Raw genomic sequence first — 16,505 nt, forward strand, 5'->3', positions numbered from 1 at the left:
GAGATTATTCAGATTATATGAAAGGAACCCAGATAATAATACACGAGAAATCAGGCCCAGATATAGAAATGTGAAAGTATACGTGCTGACTGGCCGTAAGTCCAACAGCATACAAAACTTTTCTAGCTCTATTTGCGCCGGAATGAGTAATGAGCGTCACACCAACGCTGATCCGTTCATAATTCTGTCGCTACAGCGCCGCAACTTTCTGAAGTTTAACTTTACGGTTGGCGGTTGTGGAGAGCTTTACTGCGCACAGCAGATTTGAGCTATAGGAAATGGGTCCTGATCGTGTTCGTACTACTGACCGTTTTTAAAGCATGGCAAGACCTAACCAATATATATATATATATATATATATATATATATATATATATATATATATACAGGGTGTTTGAGCGAACACTTTCAAAATTTAGTTAAAGTTGCCTGTGGCAGATAGCCCAATTCTACTTAATGAGCTGGTCTACTCGAAGAGACGGACATAACTTGCACAAGGAATTGAAAAGCATAATCGAACCATTAACAATAAATCACTAATTAAGTTTTTAGCTAATTACCTGATGGCTCATTTGCAATTTACAAAATGTAGCCGGGGAGTTCGCAAGGTGGATCCACTTGGAATTAATTCTCAGGATGACACCAGTTTCGAAATACTATTTCCCGAACTTTGCGAAGAAATGCATTGGCGTTCCAGTTAATTTTGTGCTTGAATGCATAAAGCGACGTTTTGTTAAGATACTAACTGGAACACCAATGCATTTCTCCGCAAAGTTTGACAATTAATATCTCGAGACTGGTGTCATCCCGAGAATTCGTTCCAAGTGGATCCGCCTTGCGTACTCCACGGCCACAATTTGTAAATTGCAATATGGGCCATCAGGTGATTAGTTAAAAACTTAATTAGTGAATTATTGGTAATTATTCAATTATGCATTTCAATTTCTTGTGCAAGTAATGTCCGCCTCTTCGAGTAGACCAGCTCATGAACGAAAATTGTGCTATCTGCCACAGGCAACCTTAAGAATTTTTGAAAGTGTTCGCTGAAACACCCTGTATATTAATTGAGTAGGTATATCGGAGATCGAAACATCGATCGTACGGCTTCAAGCCGAGCGTTCTAGCTAGCCGCCACGCCACGACCGTTTCTTTTTCTTTTGTGATATTTATAGCGGAGCACAAATGACTCTTGCGGCCGCGAATACAAATAAACTAATGACGGTCTCTACCATTTGCACGGCGACGCAGACACATACAAAGAGCTCCATAAAAGAAACCTATAAGCTCTTGGGACATGCTGCCAAGGCAACGGTTAAGCTTTACACAAAACACTGACATGGCGCACACACCTTACCAATGTAGAATGCCACTAACTTGACAAAATTCAGTTTGGTCTCATACATCTCTCAGTTGGAGAAGAAGCGCAATTAATAATGTCGTGAAATGAGTAGTACCTGAAATCTGCAGCAAATTCATCTACACGGAGAAGACTTCGGCCATCAAGACCACGACTTCTCCTAGACAAACATAGACGCACTTCTGTTTTTCACGTCGGACGAATTATCTATAGTAGGAAAACCGCACCTGAAGTGCTTTCTGCATGGCCCAGCTGGCCCAGCGTCTCGGACGCATCGCACGCGCTGAGAAGGCGAGCAGACTACCTGATTGAAGTACGGGACCACACGGGACGCTCTTCGTATACTCTTACTCTGCCACGGTGCTAGGCAGCGCTAGCAAGCATTTCGCGTTTTAGCCTGGCTGTGCCACGAACGCTGTCCGCGCCTTTTCTCAGCATGCCTCTGCCACTGCGGAGAACTCGCCCGTGATGCCACCGCCGCGTTCTTTCACCATCCCCCTTACTTACAGCTCTTGCCAATATGTGCACAAAGGGCGAAACTGTAATTTTTGGTGACCGTATTGCGCACATAGAGTATGGCGGCACGATCAAATGATCTGACGTTTCGTGCAAATGTCGGCGTGCGTTTGCTGTCCCGCCCCGTGCGATTTGCTTTTGACCCCAACCTATGTGCCCTAACACATGCGATCTGGAGTAATCCGCTAGAATAACTGGGGACTAAAGTTTCTATAGAATAAATTAGCACTAAAAATAAGGGGCTTTAGAAATAGCGTGCCCAAGCGCCCTTGCTATATACCCAAAACCACAAGCCCCGCTTGCGTTCTTTTCTATGCGTCCAACCTACAGCGTCCGCTAACATTGGGACCCCTATTTCTAAGACTCGCATCCCCTTCGGAACGGGGTGTTGGCTGATGCCACCGATCTCAAATTACTGCTAACAGTAATTGAGTTAAACGGCCATTGAAATAATTTTTAAACACGGTAAATAATGGTTCCCGAGTGGTAGACAATGCTGTTGTGAACACGCATGCTAAATATTATTATGCTGCACGCAGCGAATAACATACCATCTCACATAATAATAACATAACATATCATGTCGCATAATAGGTCGCTTGCTCTTAACTGCGGCTTTTGAGACACCCGTTTTCTTCCACCCTATGCGGCATCAGCGACGCATAGAGCGGTCGTGACGGGTTATTGCTTATCGGCCATGCAGATTTCTTCCTCGCCATTTTTTTTCCCGAAACGCAGCAGCCCCCAGACATCAGTAATTTGTTTCGCGAGCACAAGCTTGCGCGTGCGTGTATACCCTGCCAGATCTATAGGAAACTAGGGGCGATATCCAGGACATTGCAGTCGGCTTCGCCCTAGCTGAGAAGAACCGATGAGTTGAGGGTGAATGAGGGAATCATAGCATGTGGTTTTTACAAATTTCTTAGGCTATATATTCCTTGAAGCATATCGTGCTCATGACGTGAGGACACAGAGCAAACGGACACGCAGTACAACTGAGGAGACGAAGACATGCCCGTTGCGTTCCCATTTAGGATATAGCTCACGTCATGCAATACCATCTATAGCCAATAAGTAGGTTCTTTTGAATATCGTACTCGTTCTGTTGCTCACGTTTCAAGAAAATGTGTGTCTGGGCCAATTTAAGGGAACGAAAGAGCCGCTGGAGTATGGGACCTTTTCTTTTTTCGCGCGGACCACTTTTTGGCGAGACCGCGCGAGAACAGCGGGACACTGCGAGAGCTCGTCCGAAATTGGTTGGCGTTGCCTAATGGCACTTCGTCTGACAGCAATGAATGAGGTGTTCTAAATATCTCTGCTCTTATTATGTTTAGCCCATAAGTTGGTGTATAAGGTGCTTCGCGTATCTCGCTCGCGCACTGCAGTTTACAGAGATGTACGGAACAATATTAAACGAACGGTAAGATGATGTCCGCAACGACGTGGTAGAGCTCCAGGAATCCTTAGCTTGTGCATCTAATGCCGAGTATTATGGAGATGAATTTCTACCGCTCCGGTAAGATTTTCTTCGATCCGAAATTAGCGCTATACACCGACAATATTAACCGCCGCCCCTGACAGAGCTAAGGAAGCTGGCGTAATTTCTGGATCGCGCTTCCGGAAGAACCCCATTGATGAATTATTTCCGATGCACGCGCGCGGGGCATCAAACGCGATTGCTTCTCCATCGGACATTTTTTTCCAAATTTTGGGCTGCCAAGTTGGGAGTGCGGCCCTTAAGTTTAGTCTATACGGTATGCCCTTTGCATCGGGCATACATTTGGAAATGCCTATGAAATGCATTTCCTACATAGTTTCGTCGTGCCTTCACCGGCAGCGGCCCGTCCATATCAAGATGATTATTATTTATTGGCATCCCCTTTGAAATGGGGTGGCCTCAAATAGACACCCAGCCTGCTTGAGCTAATCAAGTAATGTATGCATATATATCAGTCTATCATTTTCTCTACGTTTTCTTAATATTTTCTCTCTTCCTCAAAACATATATATCTATATACCTATTATATGTATGCTTGTAACCGATCCGGCCCTATGAATTTCTTCCCTGCTTTTATTGCAATAGCAATTATGTGGACACTCTAGGCGGCGGCTGCGTATGACGCGGCCGCGCGGGCCCTATTTGAAAGCGATCTGCGAGTGCGCGGAGTGCTGATAGCTTCGTGTGCGTTGTGTTATCGCCGCTAATTAGTGCGCGTTGAAGCGAGAGGCAGCACGAAAGTCAATTCGCTTGCTGCTGCCGCCCCGCTTTCTCACTCCAGCGTTTTGACAGCAAGTGTGCGCGGTCATCGAGTGAGATGTGTTCATGTTTGCTCGCGCGCGCGTGACACCATGCTTGTTAATTAAGTTAATAAGCGAATGTTTACAAGTTTATACGGCCGATAAAACTATCATTTGCATAGCTGTCTACTAATTTTCTATCGCAATCGATGCTTCGCCTTTCGGGCGAAACTGCGACTTCAAGATAGAGCCTGCAGCGGTGAGCGACTTTATCTTCGTGCTGGATGTCGCTTCAACGCAAATGAGGCAGCGAAAACACCGCGCGCAGAGCGATCATGCCGTCGGCACTCTTTGTCCGCTTCGCAGATCACTTTCAAGGCACGGTCCGCGCCGCCGTGCCAGAATACGTTTCATCAGTCCGTGTCGCCACCGGAGTCCTTTGATCACGGTTCTTAATGGTTCGACACGGATGGACAAGGCGCCAAAGAGTGATAACGTCTTATGATCGGAACGTCATCAAGGCAGCTGGCGCCGCCACCTGCAGTACTTTGCTTGCGTTACGAATGCACCTTGCGACGCCGTCCACACCAGTTCGTGTCGCCGCAGCGCTGTCGTTTCTATACTGGCCGGATCAAGTGTCATAACAGTGATAATGACACCGGGTTGCGTGGGGATGAGCAAGTGGCACAATGCCTACGCATACTTATACAACCCCCAGAGGAGTTTCTGCGTGGATTTCTTTTTTTCACGCACCAATACTCTAAACGCATCTTGCTTATCTCTGCTGTTGACCGGTTGATGCTTCCATCCACTTTAAATCCCAGCGCTTGTGGAAAATGGACGTTTCATACGGGTCTCGCTGGATGAAAAACTTCGCATTCTATTAGGATGTGCTGAGTTGTCTCCGGATTTTTGGTGCAGCACACACATGACTCATTCTGTTGCGAATATTTGCTCCTGTACGTTCTTCTCCTTAGGCAACCAGCTCGGGCCTCAAGAAGCAAGGCACTGCTCTTTGGTGTTATTGTACAGATTTTGCTTTGTAATTTCTTTCTTGCCGTTCTAGTAAATCTCAATGGTCTTCCTTGTTTCCATCCTTTTCATCCAATTTGCTGTCTCTGTTTCTATCATTTTTTTTATGCCTCCTGGTTGTCTATTTACACTTTCAATTACCCTGTAAGCCGCACAATAACCGCGCTTCAGTTGTGGCCAATATACGCGCTATGCCGTAGCACTATGCCACTATGCACTATGATCACGCGGCGTAAAATAGGCGCTACGATATACGGGGGTATACGCCGCGCCGAAGATACGGCGGAAACGCCTTCTTTATAAGTGCCGCTTAACATCACGCCCTGCCATCTCCTATAAGCGTTTACCAAGGCTTTCGCTTGTATGGGCCGTCGCAGTAAACAACGCACGTGCCTACAACCACCTCATTTTCATTGAAACCACTTAGCAGCTCGGTCAAAGCGGGTAAGACCACGCGGCCGCGGCGGTCCGGGACATTTACGCGCGCGACACAAGGAAGCGCCCTGTTCTGTGAACATGTGTATCGATCGCGCGGCACCTAGCCGAGTGCAGCAGTGCCTAAATCGAGCCGTGGCTGTGCGCCCTGCACCCGAGTCAGGGGTCGTTAAACCCGCGAACGAACGGTACCGCCCTCGGCGAGAGGTCGAGAGCGGCCAAAGCTTCTGGACGCATGAAACAACACAGAAAAGGTTACGAGAGTACGCTGGCTACGCACTTCTCGGAAGCATTGGACTCCAAACGCACCGCTTCTTGGTTACAGGCGATGGGCTCTTATACGGTACACGCATTATGTGGCAAATGGGTGCGGGTGGCCATGATGTTGAAGTTTCAAGTGGCTTTAGCCATTCCGAGCTTGACATTTGCTCCAGCTTTGTTTTACTTGGCTGAGAAGGAACCTCAGTGTTTAACCACGGGGACCCAGAGACCGGGCATGCGCTTGAAGAGCGAGGAAGCAGTCGAGGCCCGCCCGAAGGAGGACGATGTCCACCGCGTAGTGCTCGCTGGCAGACGCATCTGTCTCGAGAAAAATGGCAAGTGTTCACGCATTTCTCGGGGATGTATACGCTTCGCTGAAGAGAATACGTAACGTCCCTAGCCACGCAATAAAACACGCATAGATGCGCAGAGCTCCTACAACTTGACGCAGTCGGCTGGCGTGTAAGATGGTTTGCGTTGACTTCATTGTGGTCGCCACCTTGAGGTACTATATATAGCACGCCTAGAAGCTGCGTAAACAAAAAAATGTGGCAGCACGACAGTATGACAGCCGCCTCTTGCGCCGAGCGAGAAATCATAACAGTGATAACCGAGGTGAAAAACGGTCACCGCCAAGGAGCAAGACAATGTAAGTGCGTGTGATAATATGGTGTACTCATGTCAACGTGGCCGCCATGTTCGGGTACTAGCACGGTGAGATGCTGCGTCCGTGACGTCACGTGAATACTATAGTGAAAGCTTGCGACGTGATGTCGCGTTCTGTATACATGAGCGCAATTCTAGTGATGCCGTAATCACGTGGAAATGCCTGTAGAGACGAGAAGTAGATTACCGACATTCTAAATGAAAAAAAAAAAAAAAAACGGAGCTGGACAAGCCATGTAATGCGTAGGGCAGATAACGTGCCAAGGGAAGGGAAACGCAGCCGAGGACGGCAGAAAACTAGGCGGGACGATAAAATGAGTAAATTTGCAGGCGCAAGTTGGAATGATCTTGCGCAAGACAGGGGTAATTGGAGATAGCTGGGAGAGGCCTTTGTCCTGCAGTGGACATGAAAATAGGCTGCTGCTGATGCAGAGACGGTATTCACTGGCGATTACTTTCAGATATACCTTCTTTTCTTCTTTCTGAGGTTTTACGTGCCAAAACCAGTTCTGATTATGAGGCACGCCGTAGTGGAGGGCTCCGGATTAATTTCGACCACCTGGGGTTCTTTAACGTGCACTACAACGCAAGCACACGGGCGTTTTTGCATTTCGCCTCCATCGAAATGCGGCCGCCACGGCCGGGATTCGATCCCGCTACCTCGTGCTCAGCACCGCAACGCCTTAGCTGACTCAGCCACCCCGGCGGGTAGAGATACTTTCACTCTCGCGAGACTCGACCTGGGCGCGTCGAAGTATACGGCCGACAGAGCTCTTGGCATGGTACGAAGATGGCGAGCTTGGCACAGTGCCAGAAACGCTGTCGGCCGTATACGCTAGTGATTGACCGAGAATATCACCCAAGGAATTCGAGTGATTCGATCATTCGTGCATTCGTCTTGAGCGCAGATACGGGAAAGTGCGTAGTCAATCGCGACGAAATTCAGAGTGAACACTGTTCGACTTTTACGCGAATAAGTAGAGCCATTTTGAAGCGAACCTTTCTTTGCCTCTTCCTTCGACTTTTCCACTGCTGTTATTGCTGTCTTTGCACACCGCGTCGGGAGGTGGTTCAGAGCGTGTATATATATGCATGGCAGGAGCGTGGCAGCGACGAAAGGCGACGCGATAAACTCGTTTGGACCTTTCCATCGACGGTCGCCACAATGTCATCTGGAGCTCCCTGGGCGTCGGCGCAAGATCATCTTGACAGCTGTGATTTTCCGTGACCCGCCGCAAAAGCATTGCAGAAACTGCGGCGCTTACATTTCTGCTATCGTGCAACAGCCCAGAGGGAAGGTATAGGGAGAGGAGGCAGAGAATTGGTAAAACCGACGCAGCCACCAAACGAGTGAATGAGAGCTTGCCACTCTTCGCCCGCAGTTCCCATACATGTGGGGGAGGGTGGGGGAGGGAAAAGGTGACTTGAGAAGGCGAGGAAACGCTACTACTATAGACAATTAACAGCGGTTGCGGACAAACCGGATAAATTCACGTTCAAGCTAGGTACGGTGCCGTACGTTTGTGCCATTTCTGAAAAATAAACGCCATGCAAATTTGTCAAGTGGACAACGGACGCACGGCGTGCAGACGCAAAGCCGCAGCGCCGTAGCGTCTAGGCGACACTACGGAAGCGGTCGCACGCCAAGTCAACACTTCTGTGCCCGCCGTGGTAGCTTTGCGGCTATGGCTTTGCTCGAGGTCGCGGGTTCCATCCCGATCACGACAGCCACATTTCGACGGGAGGAAAATACAAAAACGCTCGTGTACTTGGATTTAGGTGCTCGTTAAAGAAACCCCAGGGGGTCAAAATTAATCGGTATTCCGCCACTACGACGTGCCTCATAATGTGATTGTAGTATTGGCACGTACAGCCCCATAATTCAATTAAAATTTAACACTTCTGCCAGGTTGCGATGTGCCGTGTGAGGCACTGACAATGCTAACCTTCTCGGAGGTTATGAACAATGGCGCACAACAACGCCTCAAGCAAACATGTCTCGCTTTGTGTTCTGTGTATTACGCAGACAAACAGCAGTGGTGCACGCAAGGTAACATCAACTCAACACTCTCGTATTGTACTAAACGCTGAAGAAATGATATTCACCTTCAACACCACCGCTAATTATCGTGAATCAAAGCAAACAGCACAGAAAGCTTCGCTTACGTCGATTCCCACACTGCCTGGGATCCGCATTTTTTTTTTTTTTTTGACGTGAGACGTACGTCTTTCAGTTCGTTCAGCATAGGGGGTCGCTTGCTAAAACAGCATGCAACGAAAACGCCTAATACTATTATCGCTTATATCTTTGCAACCGTAACTACTCACGCGCCTTATTTTGGTGTCGTTGTGTTGAGGAAAGAAGCCGTTACCCGATCATACATGTCTAAACCGAAATTTGTGGATCTATGTGCGATATGTGCAGGCACGTCCGCACTCATGCGGAAGGTGGGCGGGAGGTCATGCGGATTGCGCTTCAGTCGCTCCTTAGGAACTGTTTAGGTCGATCCGCCACACGACCGCACGCGTGCGGTGCAGCTTGCGGCCGGTTCGAGCGTAAACAGTCACTTTTTAGGCTCTCGCTTGGCGTTCAGAGAGGCATAGCTCGGCAGTATGTATACGTCTGTCAGAGCGGGAGTGGTCGCGTGTGAGAGAAGCTCACTTAGCCACCAAACTCAAACCTGTGTTCATCAGGAGTTCGAAGACTTACAGAAGTGTGTAATTTGTTGCGGAAATTTGACGCTTGCTTGGCTGTGGCACCCTCACACTTGACACGTAGAGTCCAGTAATGGCGTCAATATATACTCGGGCAGCGCGACGGAGGAATGCCGATCCTCTCTTTCTATTTTTGCTTTTTGAGGTCTCTGTCGGGGAAGTGAGACTCCATAATGTAAGTGCTGGGTCGAGGGCTGTCCAATAAAGTAACAAAAATAGGACAAACAGTTTCTGTCAGCACTCTCTTTAAGCATGTAAGGTTTGTAATGCGTCAATAAATGTTACTTGTGCATTTGGTTACGCATAATTTCTGCGCTCTATAGGACACATACACCATCCGCCAGCACGCGCAAGACGTTTCACGTACACCCCACTTTGGCTGCGTCCCCGATACGGCCCACCCGATTTTTTGCTGCATGACGTGGAGGCTGTCGATAGACGCAGTATATAGGCATGTGCGCGTATACACGCCGCATATTTCTTCTCAGTGTAGCTGTCTTCTCGCCCGGATTTATTTGATCGTTGCATCGACAAGCGTTGCCATGACCACAGTACGATTCTCGCGAACGTAATGGAGCTCGTGCAGTACTGGGAAAAGAAAACCATCGCGCACTCGTGTTTTGAAAAACTCGATGGTCGGGCTCGGAAGCTCACAACAGGTGCCTCTTAGGCCTTTCAGCGAAAAGGCAGCACCTGAAGTGCAGAAAAACAGCGTCAAACATCCGAGTTGGCCTCAGATTACCTTACTCTTCAAGCTTATGTAAACAGATCGGTAAGAATATGTGCTGACCTGTTTTTCCCCGGCCTATAGGCGCTGTAAAGCGCGAGGTTTCAAGACACGTACGCGTACGTGTAATCGAGCACGGGAGATAAAATTAACCTATTCAATGTAGTCTCGCCGTTAAAAAAGCAGAGAAAAAAAAAAAGACGCACGTTCAGCGTTATTTTTGTAATTTAAGCACATTCTTGAATGAATGGAGAAGGGGCGGACGGCGAATCCTTTCTGCGTTACATTACCCAGGTTGCTGAGCACGGTGCATAACACATGCTTGTATTCCGGTGCTCCGTTCAGTTCTTTTCTTTCTTCTTGTTTTTTATGCGGTTGCTACTCCCAGGCAAGGATTCGAAGAAAAATAATACTTCATGGCGAAAAAAAAAAAAACCGTGCGAGAAAAACGGGACAAGAAAGACCAGGCAGGTATAGCGCTGTCCTGATCTGGCCATTCTTGTCCCGTTTTTATCGCGCTGTTTTCTCGCAATTGACGAAGCCGCACCAACCAGCTCAGGTTCAGACCCCTTTAAAAATATTACGCTCTTATGAAAGCTGTCGAGGGGGGGGGGGGAGAAGAGCTGATTTAAATAGGCAAATAATCGAGAGGTTTGGAAATAGTGATCGGAAGCGCGGTCTAATGTATATATACACAGTTCTACTGTGTTAGCGGCGCTGCGCATGCGCGCAACCCACACCGAGCTTCATTTGTACACGGGCCGATATATGGCGCCCACTATTCCCCCAAAAACTCCCCGGTAATTACGCCGGTATTTGCTGTCGCGCTGGTAACTTGAATAGACGGAAACGAGGTGCCTCGTACCGTCAGGACAACGCGCAAAATCAATTAATTTGAAAGAGCGAGGGCATTAGGCGGCGCTTATTTATGGCGAATTTGATCAGGTTCTCGTTACCATGCACGCAGTATTTTTCGTTCGTCGAACTATTTAACATGCACTTTGCTCGGCGTAAACAGAACAGGGCAGCCAAAGGAAACGGAAGCAACGTCTCATACGAGCTTGCAAATTTGAAAGTCGATGTATTTCTTGGCAGGTTATGTATACCCCACTATAGCCCGTATCGGGTATGTTTCTAGCCTCTTTCATGGGCCGATCCCGGAGGTTGTGCAGTCTAAAAAAAAGTTGTCGCAGTTTCACCTGAAAGGCGAAGCATCAATTGCGATAGCAAATTTGTAGAGAGCTATACGGAGTAATGATAGTAGCTTTATCAGCTGTATAAACTTGGACATGCAGCAGCACCGGCAACACGCAGAACTGTTGTCGACGCCGTCGGCGTTTTGCCGACGTTCGCACAAAATGCGTGCGGCGTTGGTGACTGTTGCCGGAGCCTCTGATATAAATGTGCCGCAGCTAAACGTCCCCTCCCTTCCTTCCCCCCCCCCCCCCCCCCCCCCCCACGGCCTTTCGTGCGTCAGAAGAAGGCGCGTTTGCTCTACATATATGGTGATTGTAAAGGAGGAAAGAGACGCCTACTTCTGCAGCCCTTAAGGGAGCACGACACAGAACGCGCGTTTGTTCTCCGCCGTGCGTTCACTCCCCGTGAAAGCGCGCGTCCCTCGCGCCCTTTCACTCGCACATAGAGCGTTCGGCGGCGCGCGGCGACGATTTCATCTCCATTGACGTCATACGGAACCTCACGGCGACGGCGACGGCAACGGCGACGGCGACGCCGACGGCAGAAATCTGCTTTGGAGTGTCCATATAATTGCTATCGCAATAAAATGTGCGCTGATCCAGAAGGTAGATCTGGGGTGCGATCTTGTACGCGTTCCAAAATGGAACGGAGGCGGTCCGTTCCATCGAGCCGCACACGATTGGTCAATTTGAACCGTGACGATCAAATTGACCAGTCGTGTGCGGCTCGATGGAACGGACCGCCTCCGTTCCATTTTGGAACGCGTACAAGATCGCAGCCCTGGGGAGCGTTCTCGCATTTTTCTCTCGTGGCAGCTAGCGTCTCGAGACGCCGTCGCTGAGACGCTGCGCCTCCAGTCGAAGACGCAGACGCTGTCGTTAGAGACGCTGCGGATCTCTCAGAATAAATTCTACGGTACATACACTCCCATTCTCACACCCAACTAGCACAGCAAGACTTTGTCTTTCGTCGACGTCAACTATAGAGGTTGAATCGCCTTCCAACTTTTTCTCTCTTTTTTTTTTATCTGCTCTATTATCTCACGCTTCAGTCATGGTTTTCTTTCTAGCGCCGGGATTTTGCTCTCCACAGACAAATGCACATAACTACACACTAGGTGAGACTTGCTTTTGTCTATAGGATGGTAAATCGCATCCATAGTTTCATTCACCTTATAGCCACCCTTCGGTATCACTTCCCGCCGTGGTTGCTTAGGAGTTATGGTGTTGGGCTGCTAAGCACGAGGTCGCGGGATCAAATCCCGGCCACGGCGGCCGCAATTCAATGAGGGCGAAATGCGAGAACACCCGTGTACTTAGATTTTGGTGCACATTAAGGAACCCCAGGTGGTCCAAAATATTCCGGAGTGCCCCACTATATATACGGCGTGCCTCATAATCAGATCGTGGTTTTGGCACGATCTTTGGCAAGACCCCATAATTGTTTTTTTTTTCTTCAGTATCACTACCTATGCAACACAATTAAAGGTATCTTTCATCTTCCTGTTCGCCGCCTTTTTCCGAAGCGGATGGCATGCAGATGGTAGTGGTGATGTTCCTACAGACGTGGTTAACCTGGCACACTTGACCGGCGATTGCTCCGCCCGAGCGTCTCTATCCGTGTCGTAAATAACTGTCACCCGCCGCGGTGTCTAAGCGGCGTGGCGTTGTGCTGCTAAGTACGAGGTTGCGGGTTCGCTTCCCGATCACGGCGGCCGCATTTATACGTGGGGGTGAAACGCAATGATGCTCGTGTTTTTCAGGTACATGTGAAGAACATCAGGTGGTCAAAATTAAGCCGCACTCCTCCACTACGCCTCCTCGCGCACTACACAGGTTTTTTTTTTTTTTTCTGTTTCTTTTTGGCTGCACCAAATTAAAAAAAAATTGCCTGTGGCAGATTGCACAATTCTAATCCTTGTTCTAAATTACTCGACGGGGCGGCCATTACTAGCTGCCATGAGAAATCAAAATGCTTAATAATTAACATAATTATGCTAATTACATTTTCAATTAATTTTTTTACGGCACATATTTCGACCTACGAATTGTACCTAGTGAGTGGGCAAGGCATCTCGACTTGGAACGAATTCTGAGGATGGCGCCGCTTTCGAGATATGCGCCGTCAAACGTGCGGTCAAAATGCCCTGTTGTTTCACTTGCTTTTTTAAGAAAACGCTGTTTTATGCATTGAAGCACAAAAGTAACTGGAACGCCAATGCATTTCGTCGGCCAGTTTGAAAATTAATATCTCGAAACTGGCGTAGTCCTGGGACATGCATACTCACTATAGCTACAACTCGTATACTGAAACATGTGCCGCAATGTAATTAATTAAAAAAGTTTATTAGTCGTAATTATATTAATTATTCAATTAAGCATTGCTTTATCGTAGAAGTTACGACAGCTTCATCGAGTAATTTAGATCAAGGTTTCGAATTGGGCTACCTGCCTCAAATAATAGAAAAAAATTGGTGCAGCTAAAAAAAAAAAAAAAAAAAAAAAAACACCTTGTATGTCCGCGGTCCTTCTGGCAAAAGCGAGCGGTTCTGCACGTTGCTGAGGAAACGTTCTTCTCACCTTTGCTTTCAGAACGGAAGCGCTAATCGCAGGACCAGATGAGGTGCTCTATAACGTCCCAGTGTAACACAGCGGCTACGAGGGGCGCTGTGATGGCGAGCCCCGGATTATTTTTGACCACCCGGCATTTGTTAACGTACACCCACCGATATTTGACCTATTAGAGACTAGGGGGGCTGCGCCTATTCAACTGTGTACGCAACTGTTGCTCTGTCTGTCCCATCCCTTCTCTGTCTTTTCGCCCCTTTATCTCCTCCCCTTAGAGATGTACAAGGCACCCAAAGAATGTATTTAATATGAAACACTAAATACTAGGCAAGCGATACAGAAGTTCGAAGGAAGATGGAAACTAGAAACGACGAGGAGTATAATTGTCGAACAATGAATTAAAGCCAACGTTTCGGTAAGGGGACTAGCCTTCGTCAGGGCACCAACTGCTAAAGTTGCTAGGCGAAAAAACGATTACTCAGTAGAGCACTAAAACCGAAGTTCCAAAAGTATCTGAAGAGTACACAAAATGCCGACAAAAGTATGCATTTCGTTATATACTCTCAATATATTTTCAAAATACCAGACACTGCAGAAACAAGAGAATTTCTACATGACTGCAGCGCTTTCTTGCGTCACACAAAGCAAATTCCAAAAAGAAAAGAAAGAAAAACATACGCTCACCCTCGGAAATAGGTGCTCTTAAAGATTTGCGATAGACAGCCTGCCCTCTTTTTGAAGATATCGCCGCCTACACTGAAAGCCGCTCTCAGTAGCGTTGCGGCTAAGAAAAAAAAAAAAAAAAAAAAAAAAAGAAAGAAAAAAAGAAAAGAAAAAGAAAACGGTGAAAGGGAGGAGTGCTTCAATACCAATGTTACATGTTAGTCGCCACGGTCGCATTAACATTAAGAGCGTATAGTTGTTGTGCAGCTGCACTTTCGAAGTTAGCCGCTAGCGAGTTGTGGAAGGAAACCCCTCGTGTGTGCCCGACTTTGTTGCTCCTTTTCGTCTCGTCCGGAGGAAGTCGGCTGCAGAGCAAAGCTATACTAGTTACCGCACTAAATACTGCTCAACGAAAGTATTTCTGAAATACCAAAGTACTCACAAAAATACCTAAAACACAGTATGTTAGTTCAGACAGATAAAAATCTGCCGTTCCCCTATAGTGCAGGGTAGCAAACAGGACGTGCGTCTAGTTAACCCCACTGCCTCGCCTTGCTTCTCTCTCTTATAGAACTAACTACACGAGCGTTTCAGCATTCCGTCCCTATCGGTATATATATATGCGCCAGCCGCGACTGAGAATCGAAACCACGACATCGTATTCAGGAGATGAAGGCCATAACCTCGGCGGGTGCAGGTGGCAGACGCTAATTGAAAAAAAAATTCGCACTTGAATTCTTTCTTGCATGAAGGATTTTCTTCACGGAAGAAAGATTTCTTCTCTTTCTTCTGGCTGCGGTGAAAACGCTCATTTCAAATTATTCGCGGTCGCATTGAGACTGGAGATAACTAATGTTAGCAGTTCATATTAATTTTAGCGCGAACAGGAGTCAGGACAAACATAAAGGAGACAGGACGTAAAGCGTTGCCAGAAAGGACGGAGAAACACAAACGCCCCACTGCAAAAGAAATAAGGTTCAACAGGTCTATGTCCCGCCTCCGTGTGCGTTCCGATTTCCGCTAAGTTTAACATGTGTATGCACCCAACTTGCCTTTGCATGTATCCTACTGCACCATGTTAGCAGCCTACATTTATCTGGCACATTGTGAATGAACACGGCAGCCACACAGGATTGGAAACCTGGAAGAAAGGACCTCGTCGCCGAGTCGTCGGCCATCCGGCCCGTTTACACACTTCGCCGCAGGGCTTTTATCGCCAGCCAAAACTATGACATCGCGCCGAAGTTCGGGGTCTGCAAGATACTGCATTTCTCATCTCTGTACAGAGAGTGTTGTTGCCGACCAAGGATAATACCTTGTTCCCGAGTCCGCACCCACGCACGATTCTACTAGGGCAAATTATCTTCGCCGTGGTTGGCGTTTCTAGAGCAAACTCGGGATATCGATGCTCTCCGGTAGTTTGTTTGTTATGTATTTTGGTTATCACAATGCGTAAGAAAGGATAACGCATAAGTACACGGACACGACCTCGCTCCGCATTGCATGTACGCAGCAATAAGAGAAACGCGTTGCAGGCTATAGCTGGCGCTTGATCGTCTTGACCGGTGCTGCAAAGGACTGGACAGAACTCGGTCGCAAGAACAGGGACGTAACACGCGCATAGTGCGTCCGAGTACGCCTGCGCTTGCTACATCAGCATTCGTTGAAGTCCCGTCGAGCACTGGTATTTGACTCTATAGCAGAGTACAAGATCATCGTGCTCGCGGGTCCAAGCGTACAGCCTGCACTGACTGTTGTGATACCACCGCAAGGTAAAAGGAAGAGTCGGACGCTCTTGCGGAGCCTCCCTCTCTCCCCGGGACAGAGGAGACGCGGAAGTGGTACCTTATCGATGGACCGATAATCGTATGCTCACCAGGCGCGATTGACGGACGGCGGCAAGTGCACAGCAGCAGTCGGCGCCTGTAGGACGACTCTCCGCTCCGACTCTGGGCGTCGTTGCGGGTTTGCAGGCTGGCGGCAGCTGCGCTCTGGATCGGAGTCGTGTAGTAGCGCTGCGTCGGCGGAGCACTAGCTGGACCTGCCGGGCGTGGAGGCGTGCGCTGCACGTGTTGCTGCTTTTCGCGCTCTTCGCGCGCTCCGAGGCAGTTCGCGTGCTCGAGAGCGGAGC

At 48.2% G+C, this 16,505-nt stretch overlaps 1 protein-coding gene across 1 annotated transcript in view; it reads right to left on the minus strand.

Moving 5' to 3' along the window:
• Window positions 1-16,505, minus strand: part of LOC119466234 (uncharacterized) — an 84,016-nt gene extending 67,511 nt beyond the window's left edge. Inside the window, exon 1 of the transcript XR_007467613.1 lies at window positions 16,251-16,505. The gene's annotated coding sequence lies outside the window, so the exon portion shown is untranslated. The remainder of the gene's footprint in view (window positions 1-16,250) is intronic.

Source organism: Dermacentor silvarum, chromosome 1, assembly GCF_013339745.2.
Source record: "Dermacentor silvarum isolate Dsil-2018 chromosome 1, BIME_Dsil_1.4, whole genome shotgun sequence".
Classification (NCBI taxonomy): domain Eukaryota; kingdom Metazoa; phylum Arthropoda; class Arachnida; order Ixodida; family Ixodidae; genus Dermacentor; species Dermacentor silvarum.